A 14004-nucleotide genomic window follows, 5' to 3' on the forward strand; every position below is an offset into this window, starting at 1 on the left:
TCCAATCTTTGCCTCTGTGGTCACGCTCCCTGAAATCTCCCTCTGCATCCCTTTTACAAGGATACTTGTGGTTGTATTTTGGGCCCACCTGGATAATTCCGGATTACCCCCCATCCCATCTCGAGTTCCTTAACTTAATCACATCTGTAAAATCTTTGCTATATAAGGTAACATTCACGGGTTCCAGGGATTTGGACATTATCAGCATACACTACAGGCTACGTGTGTGGGGGAGGGGGTGAGGGTATGTTGGTTATTCAGTCTACCACAGAGGTATTTTACAAGGCCCAAGAACAAAATCTCAAGGGGCAAATGTCCACTATCTTCTTTTTTTATATTCACAATCCAGTTTACTTAGGTACAAAATCTGCCCCTACATCTATATTCTTTCTATCCCAGCCCTGACACCATCCCTAGACATTTCTAAAAGCTACCTGATTATGTAGCTTTGATTATTCATAAGCATGGTTTTTTTCACGGTTTTACGTAGAAGAAAAAAACCTATCTAGATTCAAATTTGTTATAACAAAAACCATTAGTAGGAGAAAAAAAAGAATATGAGTAATATATTATTTTCTCTTAAAATTACTTACACAGATATGATATAAATATTACAGGAGGAATTAGATATTTCTCAGTTACCTGGAAATAATTGAAATGTATAATACAGTAGCTATAAATGGCTTTCTCAAAGTTTTAAAATGTCCACATGCAGTATAGGGTTTCAAATGTACTGGGAATTTTTTTTTCTTAAACTCAACAGTGAAATTTGAGGTTTTTTTTCCATATTATTTGTATGTCTTTAATATTTTTACGATAATTAACTTATAATTTTTAAGTGTCAAGAAAAGAAAAAAGGTACAAAGGTAGTCTTCTCTCATAAACTCTAAACATCCAATGTGCTAGGCTTCATGTTAATGTCTTTAATTCTATCACAGTAACTTTACTATAGTCATTGTTAAAATTTACAAATAGGTCAACTCTTAAAACTATGAAAAACTTCTTGCTTCCTTATTAGCTCTTTATGGAAGTGGAGAAAAGGCAGTGAAAATGAGAACCTCTCTGACCAATACGGGAACAGCCTGATTAGGTCTCCCAACGTTCACATCCTTTGCTCCAGAATTTCTGTATATATAGAAAGATTATTGCACTATTTACTAAGATATGAAACTCTCCCAGATGAGTTTTACAGGTTAAATGTTAACTGCTGCAACTCTCCCTTCCTTGCCACAAGCAACTAACTTGTCCTCAAAGGAGAGACACAGTATTGAAATACGGCAGTCCCTGGGCTACAAATGAGACTGGTTCCTAAGGTCTGTCTTTAAGTCGAATTTGTAGGTAAGTCAAAACAGGTACATATGGTTCTTAATTAGCATCAGTTAGTCAAAGTTTGTCTTAGTATGTGTTAAACATTTTACCTTTCTATAGGGTCGCTATGAGTCAGAACCGACTCGACGGCACTGGGTTTGGTTTTTTGGTTTTTATGCATTTAACAGTTGCTCTTCAATGACGAGTAGCTAAAGGAAAAGAAAGAAACAATGAAGTCAAAGAGCTGAACAGAAGATTTTAAAGGACAGCTCGAGAAGACAAAGTAAAACATTATAATGACGTGCAAAGAGATGGAGATAGAAAACCAAAAAGGAAGAACACGCTTGGTATTTCTCAAGCTAAAAGAACTGAGAAAAAAATTCAAGCCTTGAATTGCAATATTGAAAGATTCCATGGGGAAAATATTAAACGATGCAGGAAGCATCAAAAGAAGATGGAAGGAACACACAGAGACACTATACCAAAAAGAACTAGTCAATGCTCAACCATTTCAGGAGGCAGCATATGATAAGGAACTAGTGGTACTGAAGGAAGAAGTCCAAGCTGTACTGAAGGCACTGGTGAAAGACAAGGTTCCAGGAATCGATGGAATATCAATTGAGATGTTCCAACAAATGGATGTAGCGCTGGAAGTGCTCACTCATCTATGCCGAGAAATTTGGAAGACAGCTACCTGGCCAACCAACTGGAAGAGATCCATATTTGTACCTATTCCCAAGAAAGGTGATACAATCGAATGCGGAAATTATCAAACAATATCATTAATATCACATACAAGCAAAATTTTGCGGAAGATCATTCAAAAGAGGCGGCGGCAGTATATCGACATGGAATTGCCAGAAATTCAAGCCGGATTCATTAGAGGACGTGGAACCAGGGGTATCATTGCTGGAGTCTAGTGGATCCTGCCTAAAAGTGGAGAATATCGAAAAGATGTTTACCTGTGTTTTATTGACTATGCAAAGGCTCGACTGTGTGGATCATAATAAATTATAGATAACATTTCAAAGAATGGGATTTCCAGAACACTTAATTGTGCTCATGAGGAACTTGTACATAGAGCAAGAGGCAGTCATTTAAATAAACCAAGGGGATACTGCGTGGTTTAAAATCAGGAAAGGTGTGCGTCAGGGTTGTATCCTTTCACCATACCTATTCAATCTGTATGCTGAGCAAATAATCCAAGAAGCTGGACTACAAGAAGAAGAATGTAGCATCAGGATTGGAGGAAGACTCATTAACAATCTGTGTTATGCAGATGACACAACACTGCTTGCTGAAAGTGAAGAGGACTTAAAGCACATACTGATGAAGAAGACCAAAGACCATGGCCTTCAGTATGGATTGCACCTCAACATAAAGGAAACAGAAATCCTCACAACTGAACCAATAAGCAACATCATGATAAATGAAGAAAAGACTGAAGCTGTCAAGGATGTCCTTTTACTTGGATCCACAATCAACACTCCTGGAAGCAGCAGTCAGGAAATCAAAAGAGGCACTGCATTGGGCAAATCTGCTGCAAAAGACCTCTTTAAAGTGTTGAAAAGCAAAGAGGTCACCTTGGAGACTAAAGTGCACCTGACCCAAGCCATGGTGTTTTCAATCGCCTCATATGCATGTGAAAGCTGGACAATGAGTAAGGAAGGCCAAAGAAGAATTGATGCCTTTGAATTGTGGTGCTGGAGAAGAATAGCGAATATACCACCAAATAAATCTGTCTTGGAAGAAGTACAACCAGAATACTCCTTGGAAACAAGAATGGCAAGACTATGTCTCAGGTACTTTGGGTATGTTGTCAGGAGGGATCAATCCCTAGAGAAAGACATCATGCTTGGTAAAGTAGGGGGTCAGTGAAATAGAGGAAGACCCTCAAGGAGATGGGCTGACACGGTGGCTGCAACAATGGGCTTGTGCCTGGCAATGATTCTGAGGATGGTGCAGGACTGCACAGTGTTTCGCTCTGTCGTACATAGGGTCACTGAGTCAGAGTCGACTCAAGGGAACCTAACAACAACATGCATACTTAAGAAACACTTCCAAACTGTGCAAGGTTTTCATGAGTGTCACAAAGTAGTACATGCATTCATTATTAGGAAGCACTGTATTTAACTCAAATTTTTAGTGTAACAGGCTTTATGGCAGTTCGTTCTTAGGTACAAGTTATCCATAGATCAGATGTTCATAACCTGGGTACTGCCTGTACGTATAAAATGACTTTTAGTAGACAAATCATACTATCTCATTCTTGTAAACGGTAATTTCAGAGATTTATTCTCAAGGAGAAGGTATGCTCTTCATTGAGGAGAATTTATACTTGCATACAAAATATATCTTCTTCCTGAGAGGCGGGGATAAGAGAATCCCAAAACCTCACAGTTTATCTGAACTGAAAAAGAAACCGAAGAGTGTATTTGACACCAGACGATCTGTCTACCAGACATCAAAAAGACTGGGAGGAGATCCTGATTCCTAATCCTGAGCCTCTTCCACAGGAAATCATCCCTGCTAAATGATGGCTAGGGGACTAATTCCATCTGTATTAAATGAGTCACAGATCCTGTGTTCTAGACTTGTGGTATTTAGACTTACACTTGAGAAATGCCAGAAATAAAAGATTCAGAGTCACAGAATATGGTAGGATTTTACAAGATACTTATTTTTCATTAAAGTCTCTCTAAATTACATATTCAATGTCTACTCACTTACTTTGGAGTAAACATGTAGTCGGCTAGTGGTTGAGCGCTCAACTGTTTGCATCACCGAGGCACTCCTCCATTTAAATAGGCTTCAAATTTAACAGAGGTGTTAGAACAAAAGCCTAAACTATCAACTATTAAAAACAAACAAACAAAAAAACTCCCTAAAGTAAGTGGGTAGGCCAGTAGAGAAGTTGATAGGTATTTTATTTCCATGTTAGCGTGAACATGTTTCATGGGTGAGGTAGAAGACAGCTTAAAACTCAAGTAAACTGAGGGTATAAGGCCATCCTTTAACCTTCCTGGCAGCACTCAGGAGCATGGGGGAAGAAACGACACATCATGAGGGAAAAGAAAAAAATTCAAAGTCAGTACAGGGCCAATGGGCTGAGCAATCACTGACAAGACATCATTTTGAGGGTACTGCGGTCTACTATAAATCAAACTGTTTCAAGGCTCAGGCCCCAAGAAAAATCGGTGACACATTTGGCAGCAAGAGCATGCCAATAGCTAGCCAAACGAAATGACATTCTAGACACTCCAAAGCCTAAGGTGGCTTTTTTTTTGGGCATTCTAATATTAGAACTTAACACAGATGGGAGGAAGATATTTCTATTTGGAGGTAATGGAAGGTTATTATTGCTCCTAAGTTAGCCTGCATTCTGACCTGTAGTCCTTACTTTTTATTCCTCAAGCTGATGACATCTGAGGAAATATAGGTTACAAAAAACTGAAAGTATTTAGAGTCAGTCAGGCAGGACTGAACCTATGCACCTGTCTTACTGAAGGGACCTCATGTGATAGGCACTAGCAAAAGTCTAGAAGTGTGAGTCCAGGATTAATGTGATGAAATAAAAGTTAAAAAAAAAAAAAACAAAAAAAGAAGTACAAGTCTCAAAATAAGATTCCTAGACTAAACATCTGAGCTACAAAAGCAAGAATATTTGATAAAAGGTTGCTGAGAAGGAGCCAGATAAGAAAGGAACAACTAAGTCAGGAACTACCATCAAGCGAGGTTGACAGCCTGAAATCAAGGAGGTGAATCTGGGCAGCATCAACAAAGTCACAGACAAGGGTTAAACTCACGTGGATCTGCTGAGGGTTTAGCAGCCACCTACTGGAGTCCTGGTGGCGTAGTGGTTAAAAGCTCAGCAGCTAACCAAAAGGTCGGCAATCTGAATCCACTAGCTGCTCCTTGGAAACACTATGGGGCAGTTCTACTCTGTTCTATATAGGGTCGCTATGAGTCAGAATCAGCTTGATGGCAATGGGTTTTGGGTTATTAATGGTTTATTAAAGAGTGAGGCTATGTCAAGTTAGGTTAAGTAATGTGGGCTTACATACTTTTGACATACCTCTCTCACGTCATTTATACTCCTGAGAACTCATTAAAATAAAGTAGGTTTATGTCCTCTTTTTTATGTCCAGTTAGCTAACTGACCTTGAATTTGCCAAAAAACCACTGTCAGAAGAAATGTACTAGAGAGCCAAAGTACAACACTATGGCTCCATCTAAGGTGTTTTCTGTCTACGTCAATCCAAGCATCCACTCAATCTCTGATAGCTGAATACTTTGCCATTTAAAGTTTACACTTGGCCAGATTCACCGTATGTTCAGTGGACCATACAGTTCCAGAGTTCCTGGGTACAAATAATTACAAAATTCTACCATGGCCAACACAGAATTATTTACGTTAAAAAAAACAAAAGTTCCCTGTTAATTCATATTACTAACTCAGGGATAGAGATTACTTAATAATGTCTAATACTTTAAATGAGTTTCTTAATAATAGTATGAAAACGGATTTTTTTAAAAAGAACAGCAACCTTTTCACAAGAGTAGCAAACAACAAAACATCAGAAGAAAACAAATTATTACAATAAACATGCACAGTGAGTGCCAATTGTGTGTCATACATTGTTGGGTTTCTACTAATTTAACAGTTCATCACAACAACAATGAAAAGGCTGCAGCTGTTGATATTACCTATGTACAAATAAACACCTCACGGGATTAGTTTTCTTGGTTCAGAGGTTACGGGTAATGGTTTTGTTGACCCGATATTGTTTCTGCTCTACCTCCTAGTTCAGTGAGTAGTGCCTGGGGTCTTAAAAGCTTGCAAAAGGCCAACTGGTCTCTCTATTTGCCTGGACCAACAGAGGAAGGAGGCCCAAGAATCAGAGAAAGAAATGGTCTGCAGGTCTAACCACCTTAATTGCCTCCATGAACTACTACCTCCCTTGCCACAAGACCAGAAGAAATGGACAGTGTCTGATATTTCCTCCAAACTTACCTAACCACGGACCCCATATTCATGTAACATCACTTAGGATCTTCTAGCACTACTGAGGTTTATAACAGGGGGAACTAAATGTTCTTTAATTGGTAAACCTCAAATTTAATAACAAGTTAATGAATTTAAATCATTTGGAAATGAACAAAACATACAGTTGTGTGCTTAATCTTTAGAAATCTGGCAAAGAGATCCTTGCCATTGGTAATTTTTCTTTCCACGTTCCCCTCCTTTCATTTCCCCAGTATTTCTCCTTTCCATTTTAAATAGCTCTTCTAAGGATTATCTATTTATCTTCTGTTGAGGATCTATGCAGGCCTGTGAGGAGGTTAAGTGGGACTAAACAGATAAGAGAAATAGCATAAAGTACAATGTTGCCATGAAAATTTCATATGATTATCTATAATCTACAGAAAACATAGGGGGAAAAAAGTCACAATCACATTTATGTCAGCTCTTAGTTATATAATATACACAGACCATGTAGTTTTGGTACATCACCAAAGATCACACAGGGCTTATGCATTTTACACATTTGAAATATTCTTTAATTAAAATAAAAAGTTCATAGGATTCTGTCCTGGAAAAGCAACATTTGTTCTTCTCCCATAGTAGCTATTTGTGAGTGACTTGTAACCTTCATGAATCTTTGTCACAGTCCATGAGATAATCTTATTACTTTAAAAACCTTAAGTGAACTTCCTATTGCTATGGTAAAGTCTTATCCTAAAAATAAATGCAGATAAAAAGGGTATGCATGCTGTCCAAGGTCACAAAAGTGAGTCATTATTAAAAAATGGGGATATATTTGAATATTGTCACCCAGTCCTCACCTCTAACTCCTAACCCTCCCTTTTCATGAATATCCAAACTTACGTATACACCCACCTCCTTCACATGTGCCAATCCTGGAAAATGGCACAGTGGGGGCAGTTCGCAAAATAAAGATATTTCAGGAAAGCATCACATAATTGCCTGGCATTTGAAGGTACCAAGCTTTGAGTATTCTCTTCCTATTCCTCCCACGCCCTTCCCTCCCCCCGCCCCCCCCCGCCACATAATTTTTCTTCTGGAACTCCTTAAAGTACCTTCTATGCCTCAAATTCCCTACTTGACATTTATGTGTATTAAAAACATCATCTCCCCCCAAGGAAATAAATATGGTAATTTTATGCTTTCTCTCCAAATATTCAGAAAACACAATGGTTTATTTTTTCAAGCAGAGTGATGCAATTTTAATCTCTGGGAGAATACCCTGAAGATTTGGTTGCCAAGTTAATCTATTATAAATATAAAATCAGAATTATAATAAAATAATAATTTGTACATTTGAAATATTACATACTATGAGAACTTGTTTTTTAACACTTACATAATATGAAAAAGAAAACTTCAAAAAATTTCCCCTTAATTTCATAGCAGAACATGAGCATACTAGGCAACAAAAGCAATCACAGAACATTTAAACACGACTATTTTTATTTTCCTAGCAATCACCAAAACGTGAACTCGGGAATAAGAGGAGCCTAAAAAGGCAATTTTTTTTTTAAAAGGCAATACTATTACCGTGTTCCAAATACTTCTGTAGCTAATTCAGTAACTAAAAACAGAACAAATTCTAAGTATGAATACTGAAGAATTTTAACACCTTACATTTTACAAAGAGTTATCAATCCATTTTCAGTTTACTTTAAATGACCCTCACTGTATTACAAAGCAAACTTTGTTTCTGAACCACTTATTTAACAATATGTATGATATATTACTGCAACACACACCCATCTTCTTTAAAGAATTATTACTGGGTGATAAATGGGTCCTACCTTTTGTTTTATTACATATAATATAGAGATTTCATTAAAATACAAGAACAAATATGCTAGATCTTCCAAACAGACAAATCCTGAAGTCTCTCTGGACACAATTCTGCCAGCATTATTCAGCACTGGTGAGCAAATGAGATTTGTGGAGAACACAAAGGAGTATCATCATAGCAATTTATGGACTTGTCACTTGAGAAACAGACTGGAAGTATTTCAGCAAAGTGAGATTTAGACTGCAGAAACAATTTTCTCCCAATCTCAGCTAAGTTACTTGCTATACAAAGCTTCAGCTTAGGACAAAACAAGCGGCAGATAAAGTAAAGACAGCCTTGCTAGGAACAACTGATAGATTAAAGCAAAATACAACAGCTAATTAACTCACCAGATAGCCTTTTGCTAAAGACCCCACATTCTTCTCTTTGTCTCAGGCTTCTAGTTTCCAAAGACAAATTATATGCTCTCTGACAGAATGATGACAAAAGGGCACACTGTGATCTCCTTTCTGCTCTTCCCACTAGAAGAAAGCTGAACCACACTGCAGTCTCTAAGACTAAGTACTTCATGTGAGCATGCTCAGTATCTAATTTAAATGACTTGGTATTTCATCTCGGCATGTGATGCCCTACTTCCCAACAAACTCAAGAGAGATGCAAATTCAATCGAAGATCATTAACTGCAATAAACTAAACAGAGCTACCAAATGATAACTGATTTGTTTTAACACTTGATGTTACTGGAAATTATTATTTCTACATTTAATTTCAAGACATGTAGTGATCCCCAAAAGTAAACATGACCACTGATAAATTAAGCAAACGATAAGCCATCCATGTTTTACTCTGTAATTCCTTATTCTGTCATCTTGCCTATTTACCAAATCAAACGATCTGCAAACTTTGTAAGGGTATTCTAATTTCTCCTTTGGGATATTAGTAAACTGAAATGTTCAGTGTCTTTCTTAAAATTGTTTACTATCTTCATACTAAAGCAACACAGTTTTTCTCATCTATAGAGCTGCACATTATCAGCAAATATACAACAGGCCTCACTTAAATGTTGATAAACTATAAAGCAGAATTTAAAAAAAAAATGCATTTTCAAGAACAATTTTTACAAAAATGCCACAAAATCAGCCATACAGTTTGCATAAGTATGTTTATGCCATCAAACAAATAATTCGCCTGATTTGTTAAGTAAATTGCTGCAAAGGCCACAGAGTTTTGCATGATGGGAATAATGGACAAGAAATTTAACTTCTGTTCACTATATCAATCTTCCAGAAATAGAAATCCAGTACAGCAGACACGGCCCCACCAAAACCAACCAGACAACTCTTACATATTCACTTCCTACTTTCACCTTGGGCAAAGAAGCAAAAATAGGAAGTGTTGGTATGCTTGACACATACCAAGGCCAGGATAGCATGCCACTGGGATGACCTACCGTCTTTAAATGGGTCCACCAATTCCTGCTTTTCCTTTCTTCACAACTCGTCTAGTTGGTTCTATTAGTTCCCTCTTCCGAACTCTCTCTCATGCAAAAAATTTTCATTTTTGTGAAGAGCAGTCCCTCTCCCACCAAACTGAACGTGGAAGGTCTAGGAAATATTGAGACAAATTCCATGGCAGCAGCTAAGATAAGGCACTTCATAGATGGTGGGACAGGATCATTAAAAGAAGCAAAAATTAAAATATTAAGGAATAAAAAAACGAAAACCTCATAGAACATTTTATGGAATGACATCTAATTCCAATATCTTTCTAAAAAAAGGTGTTAAATTCAAAGAAAACTATCAACATAACATCATTTTCTTTAGCATTCTACCGAAGTAATTCATTCTTAATTATCAATGAACTTTAAGCTGGAATAACTACAAGGTCTTTGGGTACTGTATGCTACATAAGCATTCAGTTTCTAAAGAAAAATCCCAGGAAAAGAACAAAAGCAAATATGGTACCAAGAATCACACAACCTATCAAGAAGTGTCAATACACATATGAATTGTTAAGTCTAAGTACCCTATGAGTCACAGTAGGGATTCTGTAGAAAAAGTCAAAATCAAAACCCACTGCTATGGAGTTGAATTTTGACTCATAACAATCCTATAGGACAGAATAAAATTGCCCCATAGGGTTACCAAGGCTGTAATCTTTACTGAAGCACGCTGCCACATCTTTCTCCTAGGAAGCAGCTGGTGGGTTCAAGCCACCAACCTTTTGGTTAGCAGACAAGTGCTTAACCACTGCGCCACCAGGGCCTCCTGTAGAAAGTATAAACCCAAAATCCAGTGCCGTCGAGTCGATTCCAACTCATAGCGAACCTATAGGACACAGTAGAACTGCCCATAGAGTTTCCAAGGAGCACCTTGTGGATTCGAACGGCCGACCCTTTGGTTAGCAGCTGCAGCACTTAACCACTACGCCACCAGGGTTTCCGTAGAAAGTATAAGTTGTCTAAATTATTCACAGAAAGTTTTATGATCCCAGAATGAAAAAATGACGGCTTTTCAGTAAAAATAAAGGGGGGGGGGAGTCTAATTCTGGTCTATACATATTTATTGTGAACATATATGAGGCATGGTGTAAGGCAATGCACAATAGAAGCAAAAACTATGACTTGTGTCCCGTAACCAGACCTCATCAAACTCTACGTTAAGATCTCCCAAGGAAATCTAATGCTCTGGGTGAGGTAATGTTTAACAACCTGTTCCCAACAGTATCCGTCATGCCATTGTCATGCCATGGTTTTGTGACAGTCATGAGACCCCTTCCATGACTACAAACATTTGTAATTATGTCTTTCAGCCAATCAATGTATCCTAGCTGTATTAACATAACCAATAGTGTTAAAAATCATGCTTTGCTTTGTCCTGACTTTGACTGACCTCAGTCACTGTAAACTAATCATAATGTTGAAGCCCCCCCCCCCCAGTTCTTTATTTCAGCCCTATAAAAACATATTTGAAATTGCTGTGCCTCGGACTTCTCTGTTCCATTTTCACGGGCAACAGAGATCCCATGTTCCAACTATCTTAAACCTTTAAAAAAACCTCTTTATTTTAATTGAATTTCAACTGTGAGTTTTTTCATGCTACAACACTTTACAAATTCTCTTTTAGAGTTCCTTTATATCATTTAATTGCTCTTTACCCTAAATTTCCTCTCTCCCCTATACATCCAATTAAAGCATTTTGATTTAAAATTGGAAATGTCTTACAGTTATATGCATCCTTTGATTTTAATAAGAGGTCCTGTTTCTACTTTTTCTTTTATATTTTCAATCTTTACTGCTTGTCATTTATTCTTTAATTTACTGACTTTCCCTTTCTCTATCAGCAAAAACTGGTGAAGTAACTCTCAAATGCCACCTCAATAAGAATGAATGAATTTCAAAAAATTCAACCAAAGATATAATCTATTTCTTTGAAAACTGAGTATTCTCTGGAGACTTTACACAGTTCTTATGCATTCCACTGCATGTACACATAGAGGTGGATGAGTCTCTCCGTGACTTACAACACACCTGGCACACCTAATCACTGGGGAGGGGGTATATGGAAATGAATTATACAAAAAAAAAAAAAATTTTTTTTTTTTTCTTATACTGCAACTGGGGGTCCCTAGCTTGTGCAATGGTTAACACATTGAGCTGCTAACTAACAAAACGGCTAGAGGTTTGAGTCCACCCACAGGCACTGTAGAAGAAAGGGCCGGCAATCTACTTCTAAAAAATCAGCCATTGAAAACCCTATGGAACACAGTTCTACTCCACCATATGTGGGGTCGCCATGAGTCAGAATCAGCTCAACAGCAACTAGGCTACCGCAATTTCCTGTTGCTGTTTTGTTCTTTATCGTGGGGCTCCGTTACAATCATTTGTGTAGCTAGGGGGAGAAAAGATACACAGATACATGTGCTCAGGGTCCAGAAACCTTTCAATCTGACCTTTCAGGGTGGAGCCAGACATCTTGGAAAATGATTTTTGAGATTCTCTAATTAAGAGCCACTGTTCTAGGTGCTCACTACTTTATGGGGTGAGATGGACATATAAATAAATAATCAAAATACAATGTCAGAGAACTAGGAAGAAGCATGGTAAGGACACAATAATTTTGCTTGCAGGTGGGCCACAGATCAGGAAGTATTTGAGCAGGATTAGCAGAAAGAATGAACAAGATATTCAGGTACAAAAAAGGGGAAGGGTTGATATTTCAGTAAAAGAAAACAAAGGATCAATGAGGGCAAGGCATAAGACCAGGGCAAGTGTATGATGTGCTGGGGAACGACAGTCTAGTGTGGCTAAGGCATGGAGAAGGCAAAACAGGAAGAGGCTGCAGGGAGCATGAATAGTTCATGAAAGATTTTTTTAAGTAATCCTAGATTTTGTCAAAGAAATGAATTTATACTTGTGAGCATTTCAAAGACACTAAACATTTTTAAATACTGCAATGACACGGTCTTATTTATGGTTTTAAATATAATGCTGACTGTAACTTGTAGAAAATAGATGGGCGGGAGGGAGATTGACAGCTGGAAGGCTGATCAGTAGTAGGAGATTTAGAGGGAGATTCTAAAATAGTACAACTAGAGAAGGACTGGAGAGGAAATAATGAAAGAGAGATTTTAAAAAGCAGGACCAACAGGATATGGCGCGAGACTGGATGCAGTGGTTAAACATGGAAAACTGGAGTACATCTGTAAACATCCTGGAGCCCTGGTGGCGCAGTGGTCAAGCATATGGTTGCTAGCCAAAAGGCTGGCAGTCTGAATCCACCAGCTGGTCCTTGGAAACCCTATGTGGCAGTTCTACTCTGTCCTATAGGGTCGCTATGAGTTGGAATCGACTGACGGCAATGGGTTTGGGTTTCTTTTTTGTTTTATAAGCATCCTGGTGGGGGTAACAGAAAGTAGAGCGAGGCTGCTAAATAAATCAGAGAATACAGCTGCAAAAGGCAAGTAAGTATACAAAAAAAAAAAAGTATACAGTTTGCGTTTAAAGGAGGGTGGGCTCAGTAAGTATGGAGGGAACAGGAAGGGACAATTAGTTCAAACAGGTAGAGTTTAGGATCTTGACAACCACTTGGAGATATTCTGTACGGGCAGAACATACATCTGGGGCTCAAGAAAGCAATCAGGGCCAAAGACTCACATTTACAGAATAAGAACAGAAGCCAGAGAAAAAGCCTAAAAAGCTTCCTTTTGGAAATGAGAAATAACATGCAAGGAAGGAGTTAAGACGAATGAATGAAGACAGACAGATTTGGGGTTGAAGAGGGAAAAATGCTAACGAAGTTCATGCCTGGTGGCTCCTTTTTTTCTCTACCAGGTAGTTCAGTGGTCTGCTAGGAATGAAGAAAAGAGGAGTGGGACAATTGTTTTGAGGTGAGGAATAATAAAAGGTTTGGCATATTTGTCATGGAGAATAGAAAAGTGACCGGATAATGAAGCCAATCTGTTTACATATGCTGCTTTTTCTACTAGTACTTGGAGACTAAGGATTGAAGCTGGTCATAGGCCTGCACACAGATCCTGGACTCCCATTCAATCCTCCACTCCCAGGACGAGTGAAAAGGAAATCTATTCAGGAGGAAGGAGAAAAGGGTATAAAGATTTAATTGTAACCCTTTTCAAGTAGTTTGAGATTCCATTTAACTTAGAAAACAAAATATAGAATCAGTTCCACATGGTTTCCCCCAAAAACTCAAAAGCCTTTGAATGTGTGTGTGTGTGTTTTTAAACAACAGCTTCTGTAGTCATCAGGTTTAATGCTATTTTTTTACTGGGACTTAGGATTCCAGGAGTGAGCACCCTGTAGCACAAATATTTACATCAAAAATATAAGTGTGGCTAGCTGCTGAGC

At 38.0% G+C, this 14004-nt stretch overlaps 1 protein-coding gene across 30 annotated transcripts in view; it reads right to left on the reverse strand.

Annotated features, from left to right (window-relative positions):
* The window catches only part of PLEKHA5 (pleckstrin homology domain containing A5), a 258711-nt gene that overhangs the window by 141142 nt on the left and 103565 nt on the right, over nucleotides 1-14004 (reverse strand). Inside the window, exon 4 of one of the 30 annotated variants that reach the window (XR_010321882.1) lies at nucleotides 9589-9742. The exons of 27 other annotated variants lie outside the window; for them this stretch is intronic. The gene's annotated coding sequence lies outside the window, so the exon portion shown is untranslated. Of the gene's footprint in view, nucleotides 1-1418; nucleotides 1518-9588; nucleotides 9743-14004 lie in introns of those variants that run through there. 2 more of the 30 variants (XR_010321885.1, XR_010321884.1) reach the window with 2 other exon arrangements.

Source organism: Loxodonta africana, chromosome 4, assembly GCF_030014295.1.
Source record: "Loxodonta africana isolate mLoxAfr1 chromosome 4, mLoxAfr1.hap2, whole genome shotgun sequence".
Lineage (NCBI taxonomy): Eukaryota > Metazoa > Chordata > Mammalia > Proboscidea > Elephantidae > Loxodonta > Loxodonta africana.